This window comes from Ovis aries, chromosome 13, assembly GCF_016772045.2.
Source record: "Ovis aries strain OAR_USU_Benz2616 breed Rambouillet chromosome 13, ARS-UI_Ramb_v3.0, whole genome shotgun sequence".
Lineage (NCBI taxonomy): Eukaryota > Metazoa > Chordata > Mammalia > Artiodactyla > Bovidae > Ovis > Ovis aries.
The window spans coordinates 278861-288577 of NC_056066.1; the positions used below are offsets into that span (position 1 = coordinate 278861).

At 38.7% G+C, this 9717-nt stretch overlaps 1 long non-coding RNA gene across 1 annotated transcript; it reads right to left on the reverse strand.

Moving 5' to 3' along the window:
• Nucleotides 1-1067: 1067 nt before the first annotated feature.
• Nucleotides 1068-6701, reverse strand: LOC132657151 (uncharacterized). The gene is made up of 3 exons (XR_009595895.1): nucleotides 6059-6701; nucleotides 5397-5844; nucleotides 1068-1174 (listed from the first exon to the last, which is right to left on the reverse strand). It is a non-coding gene; the product is annotated as an uncharacterized LOC132657151 (long non-coding RNA).
• Between the last annotated feature and the right edge of the window lie 3016 nt (nucleotides 6702-9717).

Here is a 9717-nt window from a genome sequence, read left to right on the forward strand (position 1 = left end):
TACTGAGGTCACTTATCTGAGGCAGATGACTATTTAAGGGATAAATTCCCCCATTTCCTCCTTAGTCTGATATATTCAGCTTCAAAGTCAGCTAGAGGTTGGGTTAAGGAAAGGCTACTTGCAGGTTTAAATCAAAAATATTGATAATAATGGGAATAAACATAGTCATGGTGGTAGTTAATGATGTGGACAAGCATGTGATAGGCATTAAAAATGAAATACTATATATGAAATCTTTCTTACACACAGGCACCTTTGAAAGATGCATTACTATTTGCCTTTTTTATCAGGAAACTTATTTGCTGATGATAACCCTAATTGGTAGGAAACCTAGGAATTGAACCTAGCCTGAATCTAAAGCCCATCATTTTCGTCTGTATCATCCACCTCTGACTTGTCTTTGTTAAAGGAACTGTTTATCCGATCAAAGCTACCTTTCTTCCTTCTACCTGCATTAAAAATGAAAATATCAAAATGTACTAAAATGAGAAAGGATAAAAACTGATGAGCCCACAGGATCTGGTGACAGTGAGTAATAATTACCTTTTTGTGGCTGTTGTTATTTAGTCGCTATGTTGTATCTGACTCTTTTGCAACCTAGTAACATCAGCATTCTTCAAACAAAGTAATTTAAAACAAAGAATTATCCAAAAGGCAAAATCAAGTCTTTTAGGTTTACTATGCATCTTATAAAAATATATACATATAAAGTAAAGGTTAAAGAATTCTTTTAAAAGAATTAAGAAACTCAATATTGTCATGAAGTAAACTAAAAAGCAAAATCCATATTTCACAAAGCTAATAAAACTAATTTGAAATCCCTCAGCTATTACAAGATGAACCAACCAAACAAAAAGAGGTTGCATATGACATCAGTCAATATTATGAAGGAATATGAATCCTGCTATACATCCCTGCTATATACTGCTCATAATTCCTAGTCAGAATAATTGATTTTCTACCTAAGTGATGATGTGCTGATCACAAATGAACCCTCTTATTCATTTAACCTTGATATTATAATCCTAGAACAGCACTAAGGGTTTTAAAAAGAAAAAGAACAGTACCTTTTCATCTTATCAACAGCATGTATATTTGTTTCTTTCTTTACTAAAAACTCCACCATTTGCCCTCTCCTTTCACGTATCACAAGTAACAGTGGTGTCAGGTCATCCTGTAAAACAGGGAAAACCATTTCTAATGTACCAGTTAACCTATTTCTAAACTGAAATTAAAATCGTGCAATAGATTCTCTGAACTTAAGAATAAGAGTCAGAAAGTAAATGAAAGAGAACCCCCTCCTCACTGCCCTGTGCACCTTCTTTCTCTTTAATATGTTCCTCCTCTGGGCCTTTCCTGGTGGTCCAGTGGCTAAGTGTCAAGCTCCCAATGCAGGGGGTGCAGGTATCATTTAGCTACTGTATCAACTGCAAATTTTAGGGACAATGCTGAGGCAGAAATATATAATACTATCTGTAGCATGCATAACCTCTCCAAGGATGACCATGAGTAAACTCAAAAGGTTTACAGAAATTCCAGTGGGAATATTACTCTCTCCATGAACATGCAAAGAGAGAAATTTTTTTTCTTTTTTTTTTTTTTTTTCAAAAAATCAACTGTAGGAACCCTGTTTTACTGCTTTCTCAGAAATGTCTCCTGGAATTTAATCTTACTCATTCTCTCTTCCTTGCTTCTCTTTCCACTGCCCTTCCTTAAGTTAGACTTTCTGGCTGAGAGGTCAGCATTAGCTAGATGCTAACTGCATGCAGAATGAGTGCCCTCCCCACCTTATCTTCAAAGACCCTTCTTGATGACTCTCATGTGATTACCTCCAGATGGCCAGGAGGAAGCTTCCAAAATCCTAAAGTTCTGGTGTCTGTCTTGCTTTACTGCTCTTAGTTAAAGACTGCAGCATAAAATTACCAATAAATACATGCTTAACATTTTCTCAGGGAGTTGCTCTTCCACCAGCTCTCCCTGCGCTATCTCTTATAATCTTGTGTGTTTGTGAGAGTTATTCAGTGCGAAACTGCCACAACCAACTTAACAATTCTAATTTGAAAAGCTCAATCCCATTCTTAAGAAATCTTTTTAGATATGAAATCAATTATAGATTAATTAGACTGTCTTTAAAAACCTTCAAATACTTATCAAAATAAACTATCAATCAAAAATTGGAAACTCAAATGCTTATGGATGGAAATCTGATGACCTGAGTAAGTGAAAAAGCCAGGTGAGACCAGTAACCCCAAAAACACATGTCCCACACAGAAGGGGTGGCCTCTGCACGTAGACCAAACAGTAGGAAGGGCTCAAGGCGGTCTAGATTTGGTCCTTGGAGAAGCCTGAAATTCTGCATGAGCCTCCTAAATTTGAAATGTTGACTCAGTTTGTGGAGGTAAACTAAACATATCCAAGGGCCATGTTTGATTTACGGCCCACTTTTGGTTTTATGTTTGCTGTTTCCAAACAGGTGGGTATAAAGCAAATATTGGTATGTGAAGCTTTTCCTTTCTTTAGTATCATATGTTTCACAAAAAGTGTGGGTCCCCATATGTAATAAATATGGCTATTAAGACTCATAATTCAAGTAAACATAAATTCTTTTAAAAAGACTCATAATTCACAGTCAAGAATGTTTCCAATGCCTGTTGAAACTACAGTCTATCTCTAGAATTCTTCTAGATTGTTAATAAAAGGGATCATGAGTTACCAAGCCTGCTGAAAATAAATGCTTAAAACAATTCTCTGTACTGTTACTAACTTCACGGGTTTTAAAGCTCTCATCTGCTTATGCCAGGGATCAGCAATTCTAACAGACAAACTGCAAGAGTCTGTCCTGCAGCTGACACTTAAAAAAGCTCATGAGTTACTATTACTTCAATCAGGAAAAGCCTGTTAGTAACAAACATCTGTTGACCTAATGACTTGAACAATAAGTGAAGGTGCAAAGTCCTTAAAGGTTCAGACTCTACAGACGAAGTGACTTCGCCATGAGCAAATCGCTAAAGACTCTCGGACTGTCACTGAATGATGAGTGATTGGAAGGAAAAGGAGTTATTGTTCAAGCCCATAGATATTGCCAAAGATACTCCTTTTAATGTCTCAAACACAGGGGCAGAGAAAAAGTCAGGCTAATATTGTTGGAAAGGAGGGAGCTGATGGAAGTAGCTAGCATTGATCAAACTCCAACACTTCAGGAGACTACTTTCTTTTGTGAAGGGTGCATTTAGAAATTACATGTATTCACTCCATAGTTATTCATCAAGGATTGGATCAGAATCTCAAGGGAATAGTTCTAAATACACACGCCCAAGCATTCCTCAATTTACTCAGTCAAAATCTACAGCAAACAGCCTAGGCTAATACATTTTAAAAATAAGTTTTCCCAAATAACTGTGGTTCACCAGCAGAATATAGCTGAGAATTAGTGCAGCAACCACTCCAGTATCATCTCTTACTCATACAGCCAATTCCTTCTCTTACATGAAGGTTTGAATAAAAAAGGAAAGTGTAAGAGGCAAGAGTCATCAAAACTGCAGTTTTTAAAATTTTCCTGGGTAAACAGTGGTAGAACAGGGACTACTAAAACCAAAAGGCAACCTGATCTCATTATTTATAAACCCCTTACTTCCTTACCATCAAGACATTCTAGATGGGAGAGCAGAGTCTAGACTCTTATCTAAGTGGATGGTTCTGCCAGAATAGGGTAATATCAGGTAGTTATTTGCTCTTCAGTAAAGTAGCTCAGTCGTGCCCTACTCTTAGCAACCCCATGGACTGCAGCCTACTAGGCTCCTTTGTCCATGGGATTTTCCAGGCAAGAGTACTGGAGTGGGTTGCCATTGCCTTCTCCAGCTCTTCTCTCTTAATTCCCACTTAATCACCACCTGTTCACTGTCAGTCTGTTTGTATCAGAGTCTTCTTAAAACTGGCACCTAGGCAAGTTTACAATTCACTCACACTCTTTTTCAAAATAACAACTATTTTCCCTGAAAACAGAAAAGTGTATAAGAAATATATAAACTGAAGGGAATAAAAAGCACAAAACAAAATCTTGGGACTTCCGTGGTGGTCCCATGGCTGGGTCTCAATGCTCCCAGGAAAGAGGGCCTGGGTTCGACCCGTGGTCAAGAAACTAGATCCTACACGCTGAAACTAAGCCCAGGTCAGCCAAATAAATAAATATTAAATAAATAAATCCTCTTCTTGGCATTTCCCAACTGCGAAAATTCCAGCTTGGCTTGCACTTTTCACTTGCTTGTTCCTTTTCCTTTCCTTTTACCCTCTTAAGACTTGGGCAATGAGAGAGAAACTGTTTATATAAACCATTTTTCATAAAATGGGAATTTGTGAATAGCAGCAAGATTTCTAATATGTTGTAAAATGCTTTCATTATGTTTGAATTTCAAGACAAAGTCTACTGAGGCAAATTTTGCTTTCCTGTGTTATTTTAGACTGATTACCAAAACACACACACACACACACACACACACACACACACACTTAAGTGGAGGAAAATATTTGGAAAATGTTTCACCTTTAACAAGTGCAGTGTTATCACAAATACCAGTCATAAACACATAAAGGAATGCTTTATTCTCTAATGCTTGAGAAATATCATGATTTAAAGTGAAATCATAGACAATTTGGTTCCTTCAAAATACTTTGACACAGGGAAGGCTGGAGCTTCCAAAGACGAAAAACTGAGCCCACCTGTGAGAGTGGAGGGAGTTCTTGGTGGGGCTGCAGCTGCAGGACGTCACTTGTGTCCTGGAGAAAGCAAGAGAGGCGGCTTCACCACCACCAGCTCCACATGTACGGCTGCAACCCCACTGAGCAGCTCCCCGGGGCTGAGCATGGGAGACCCCAAGGTGTACATCGCGAACCAAGTGATCACCAGCACTCAAACATGACCTGACCCTCTTGGCTGGATCTCAGAACCAGGGTCCTGGAGGGCTCAGGGCTCTAGGCCTGCTGCCTCCCAGGCCCACGTACACTCATCTGGCTCCCCCTCATGGGCACTGGGTCTCCTTCCTCCTCCCACCCACCCTCAGGGGCACCCATTCCCTGAGCCCCTGGAAGCAGCCACTCCTCACATCACTTCACTTCCCCCAGGCCTTCATCATTTGTGGGCTCTGAGCCTACCACCCACTCTCTCGCACGTTCTGATGGGAAATCTTCCTTCTGGGGTAGACGGCTGGCTAGGAGACAGAGCTTTGCCCTCTCTGTGGGCTCCCAACATTTTTCCCCACCCCTGCAGTGGCTTTGGAATTATTTCCATCCTAACAGGGCTTGATGGACACTATTCAGTTTACCATAGTTAGAAATAAAACACTTCTAGTTTAAAAAAATGCTTTGCAAATATTTTGTAAATAAAGTTAGTTGAGATATACCTTGTTCCTGGCTTCTATATGGGCATTGCAGGGAAGCAGCTTTGCTGCGAGTGATATATTCTGGCAAAAGACAGCATAGTGGAGAGTGGTGTTCCCACTGACGTCCATGACATTTGGGTCAGCACCATCCTCCAGCAGAAGAGTCACACACTCCTCTTCTTGGCATTCTATGGCCTGTCAGCGTTGCACCAAGAAACAGTGTAAATTCTAGGAATTCAAAGTAAACGGTCCACAAGCTTCATCAGTTTGCTATATTTAAATGAGATGCATTCACTTTAGTCTCAGTAGTTAAATCACATCCACCTCGTGTGGACACGGTTCGCTGCCCCATGCCTTCATCAGCACTGTCCTGTTTTCATTGTCACAGAGGTTAAGCAGGCATTGTCTTTCCAGGAGCAGAGTTACCACCGCTGAATGGCCATTGGCACAGGCCAAGTGGAGGGCAGTCCTATGAAAGCAAGAGGAATTTTCAGGAAACTGTAGTGTTCCTGTTTCAAAACAAACAATTGTTCTTGTAATTGAAAACATTCAATAGCATGCTATTCTTATCGCTCTAAAACAAATATTTCATTTCCTTCTGGAGAAAGAACATTATATATTAGCTTTAGCTCCTCTTAACACAGTAATGAAAGAAAAATTTACTTGAATTGAATGACCATTACCTTGAGATTCAGCTCAACTTGGGTTTGAATTTGACTTTCACTCTGTCACTTAGCTGTCGCTCAGCGTCTCTGTGCCTCAATTTCCTCAACAACAAAATGGAGAGAGAGAAATAGTTCTCTCACAGGACAGCACTGCGATGATTAAATGAGATCCATGCAAAGAGTTTAGAACCATTCCTGGCACAGGTAACAACTCAGTAACTGTTAGATAATATAATCATACTTATTATTATTACTACTATTTTACAAGGACAACATCTCAATGAAGTCAAAGGATATCATACCTCCTTTGCAGATACATTTTGAGGACTAGAGACAACACTGTACTTCAATAATTCTAATACGTTCATTTTCTGACATTTTAATGTCTCTGACATTGGAACAAAATGTATAATTCACAATGTCTGTACAACTATAATTGGTAGCATTTTTGTTTGCTCATTTCTCATTTTTCCTGTTGATCTAATTACCATAAGGTCTTTTTGTCTAAGGTTTCTTCTTTTTAATTAAAATATAGATGATGCATATTACATATTATTATATATTACAGGTACACAACATAGTGATTCACAATTTTTATAGGTCATACTCCATTTAAAGTTATTATATGACATTTGCTATATTCCCCATGTTGTACAATATATCCCAGTAGCTGGCAGGATTTAAGTTCCCCCACCAGGTATCGAACCCTGGGCCCACAGCAGTGGGTCTTAACCACTGGACGACCAAGGAACTCCCTAGATTCCCTTGACTTCTGAAAAGGCTGATAGTTGTCAGAAAATATCAATCCTCAAAAAAAATTCTTAAAAAAATTTGAAAGTGAGAAATCATTTTTATCTGTGCCACATTCCTGTTAGTGCCAAAAAGACAAGCCCTGTCTGCTAATCTGACTTGCCTATAGACAGCTTGATCTACAGAGAGTTTTAAATTGTTTGTGTTGTTAAAATGTTAAATCAACATCCATATTTCTTTTCTTTTGTTTCTTTGTGTGTGTGTGTGCCAAAATCCAGGAAACTCCAGAATTCTTACTTCTGAAATCATTCTTAGAAAGGTCTTTGGGGTGGGAGGGAGGCTCACAAGGAAGGGATATGTGTATACTTACAACTGATTTATGATGTTATGCAGCAGAACACAACACAACATTGTAAAGCAATTATTCTCCAATTTAAAAAAATCAAGGTTAAGAAACAGTAGAAATGGAAAAAACAGAAGGTCTCTGTCAGCGGATAAAAAATGTATAAATAGGAATCTGAGTTTTACTCTGGTAATTTTCTCACTGTGCATATTTGAAATATTTGATACATACTCTACCTGAAACTTTTTGGTGAGATAAAAATTGAGTTACTTTTCTCTTTTACCAGGTTATTTCTCCACCACCTATACACAGTTTATCATTTCTCACAGAAAAGGTCATCATTTTCAAGTTCTAAAGTTTTACATACATTTGGGTGTTTGGGCATTCTGTTCCACTCATTTATCTATCTTTTCAGTCGTTAGTAAATGAACACTTTGTGGGCACTTATAGCACATTTTGATATCTAGAAAGGCAAATCTTCCTCTACTATACAAAACTCTTAATTTCATCACAACAATTAAAGACAGCATATGTAACCCAAAATCTTTAAAACCATGAAATGTTGATTTGCTTTAAATATAGAAAGACCATACATCCTAAGAAAATGCCTTCCTATGCAAGGACACAGCCAGCTTACAACTTCAAAGCTGTCTTCTAAGGTCCTTCATCAAAGAACACATATACCTAAGTGTACACTGATATAAAATGGATATTGAAATGTATCTGAAGAATTTTTAATACAGAAGTTGATTTGGCATGGGAATTATTTTGCTCACTATGCAGTTTTCCGTAATATATAACCTGCAGTATAAAAAATATATACATTAAAAATAAAATATTGACAACATCAGAAATCTCTCCACTGCCATGATCCACAATAGGTGATCCATGAAGAAGTGCGTTCATAAATCACATGAGAAAAAATGTGAGAGCCAGAAAGTTCAGAAGATTTCTTGAAAGCTATATAACTTCAGAGCTTTTACTCATAAGTACATCATGCTAACCCATGCAAACAAAAAGCAGGAGGAAGAAAGGAAAAACAGATGCTATTCATGTTTCATTTCATTTCTGTGATTACCAACATGCAGTTAAATGACTTCAAAACTATCAGTTAAGCTCTATAAGAGGAATTATAAGTGGGTCCAAAATCAGCTAAGGCTTTTTGCTGCCTATAAAGTCTGCGGGGTGCTGGATCCCAGGAAGGTATCTAGGAGCCTTGGAGGGGAAACTCACAGGAGGGATCTCTGCCAGGCCCTTCCACCCCGCTTACCTCTTCATCTTGTCCCTGTCATTCAGGCCATTTTTTCCAAACAACAGAACATGCTGCACTTTGGCTACGTTGCCCACAATGGCAGCATTGTGGATCTTTCTGAGGTCTTTGTCTTGGATGTGGTACCTGGGCTGGAAGTTGATTCCATGACCACTGTCTCTCACCAGGTTGATGGAGGAGCCAAAGGGCAACACACCCTTCTTACTCCCGAAGCCAAAAATCTTCTTCATCGCAGAGCCTATGGACTCTAAACACACCTCACCTCTCCCTCGGCTCTTCACAGTCCCCTAAACCCCAACACAAGCACTACAGGTAAGCCATAGCCGTCCTGCCACAACCTCCCAGCTGGGAAGCTCAATGGTTTGGAATCTTTCATCCCAGAATGATCGTTGCTAAGCAACACCTCTAAACACATTGCCCATGTGCAGAGGCCTGGTGTGCCAGCCCAGTGCTCATATGCAAGAACTGTAAGTTCATTTCCTGAAAGAAACAAACAATATCAATAAACCCTTACCTAAACTAAGAAGAAAAGAGAGGAAACTGAAATACAGAAATGAAAGTGACATTATAACTGTATAACTGTCAAAATAACTATAGTATACAAAGCAATCTACAGATTCAGTGCAATTTCTATCAAATTACCAATGGCATTTTTCACACAACTAGAACAAAAAATTTTACAGTGTGTGTGGAAACAAAAGACCCCAAATAGAAAAGCAATCTTGAGAAAGAAAAGCAAGAGCCGAAAGAATCAGGCACCCTGACTGTAGACTACTCTGCAAGCTTCAGTAATCAAAACACAGCACTAGCACAAAAATAGAAATATACTGGATGATCAATGGAACAAGACAGAAAGTCCAGAGAGAAGCCTACGTACCTGTGGTCAATTAATCTAGGACAAAGGAGGCAAGACTATATACAAAGGAGAAAAGACAGGCCCTTCAATAAGTGGTGCTGAGAAAACTCAACAGCTACATGTATAAGAAGGAAAGCAGGACACTCCCTAACATCATACACAAAAATAAACTCAAAATGGACTAAGCACCTAAATATAAGATAGGTCCTATAAAACTCAGAGGAGGATATAGGCAGAACACACTCTGACATAAATTACAGCAGGATCTTTTTTCATCCACCTCTTAGAGTAATGAAAATAAAAACAGAAATAAGCAAATTGGATCTAATTAAACTTAAAAGCTTTTCCACAGTGCAGGAAATCGTAAACAAGACAGACGACAACCCACAGACTAATTGCAAATGATGCGATTGACAAGGGATTAATCTCCAACATATTCAAACAGCTCAAAGAGCTCA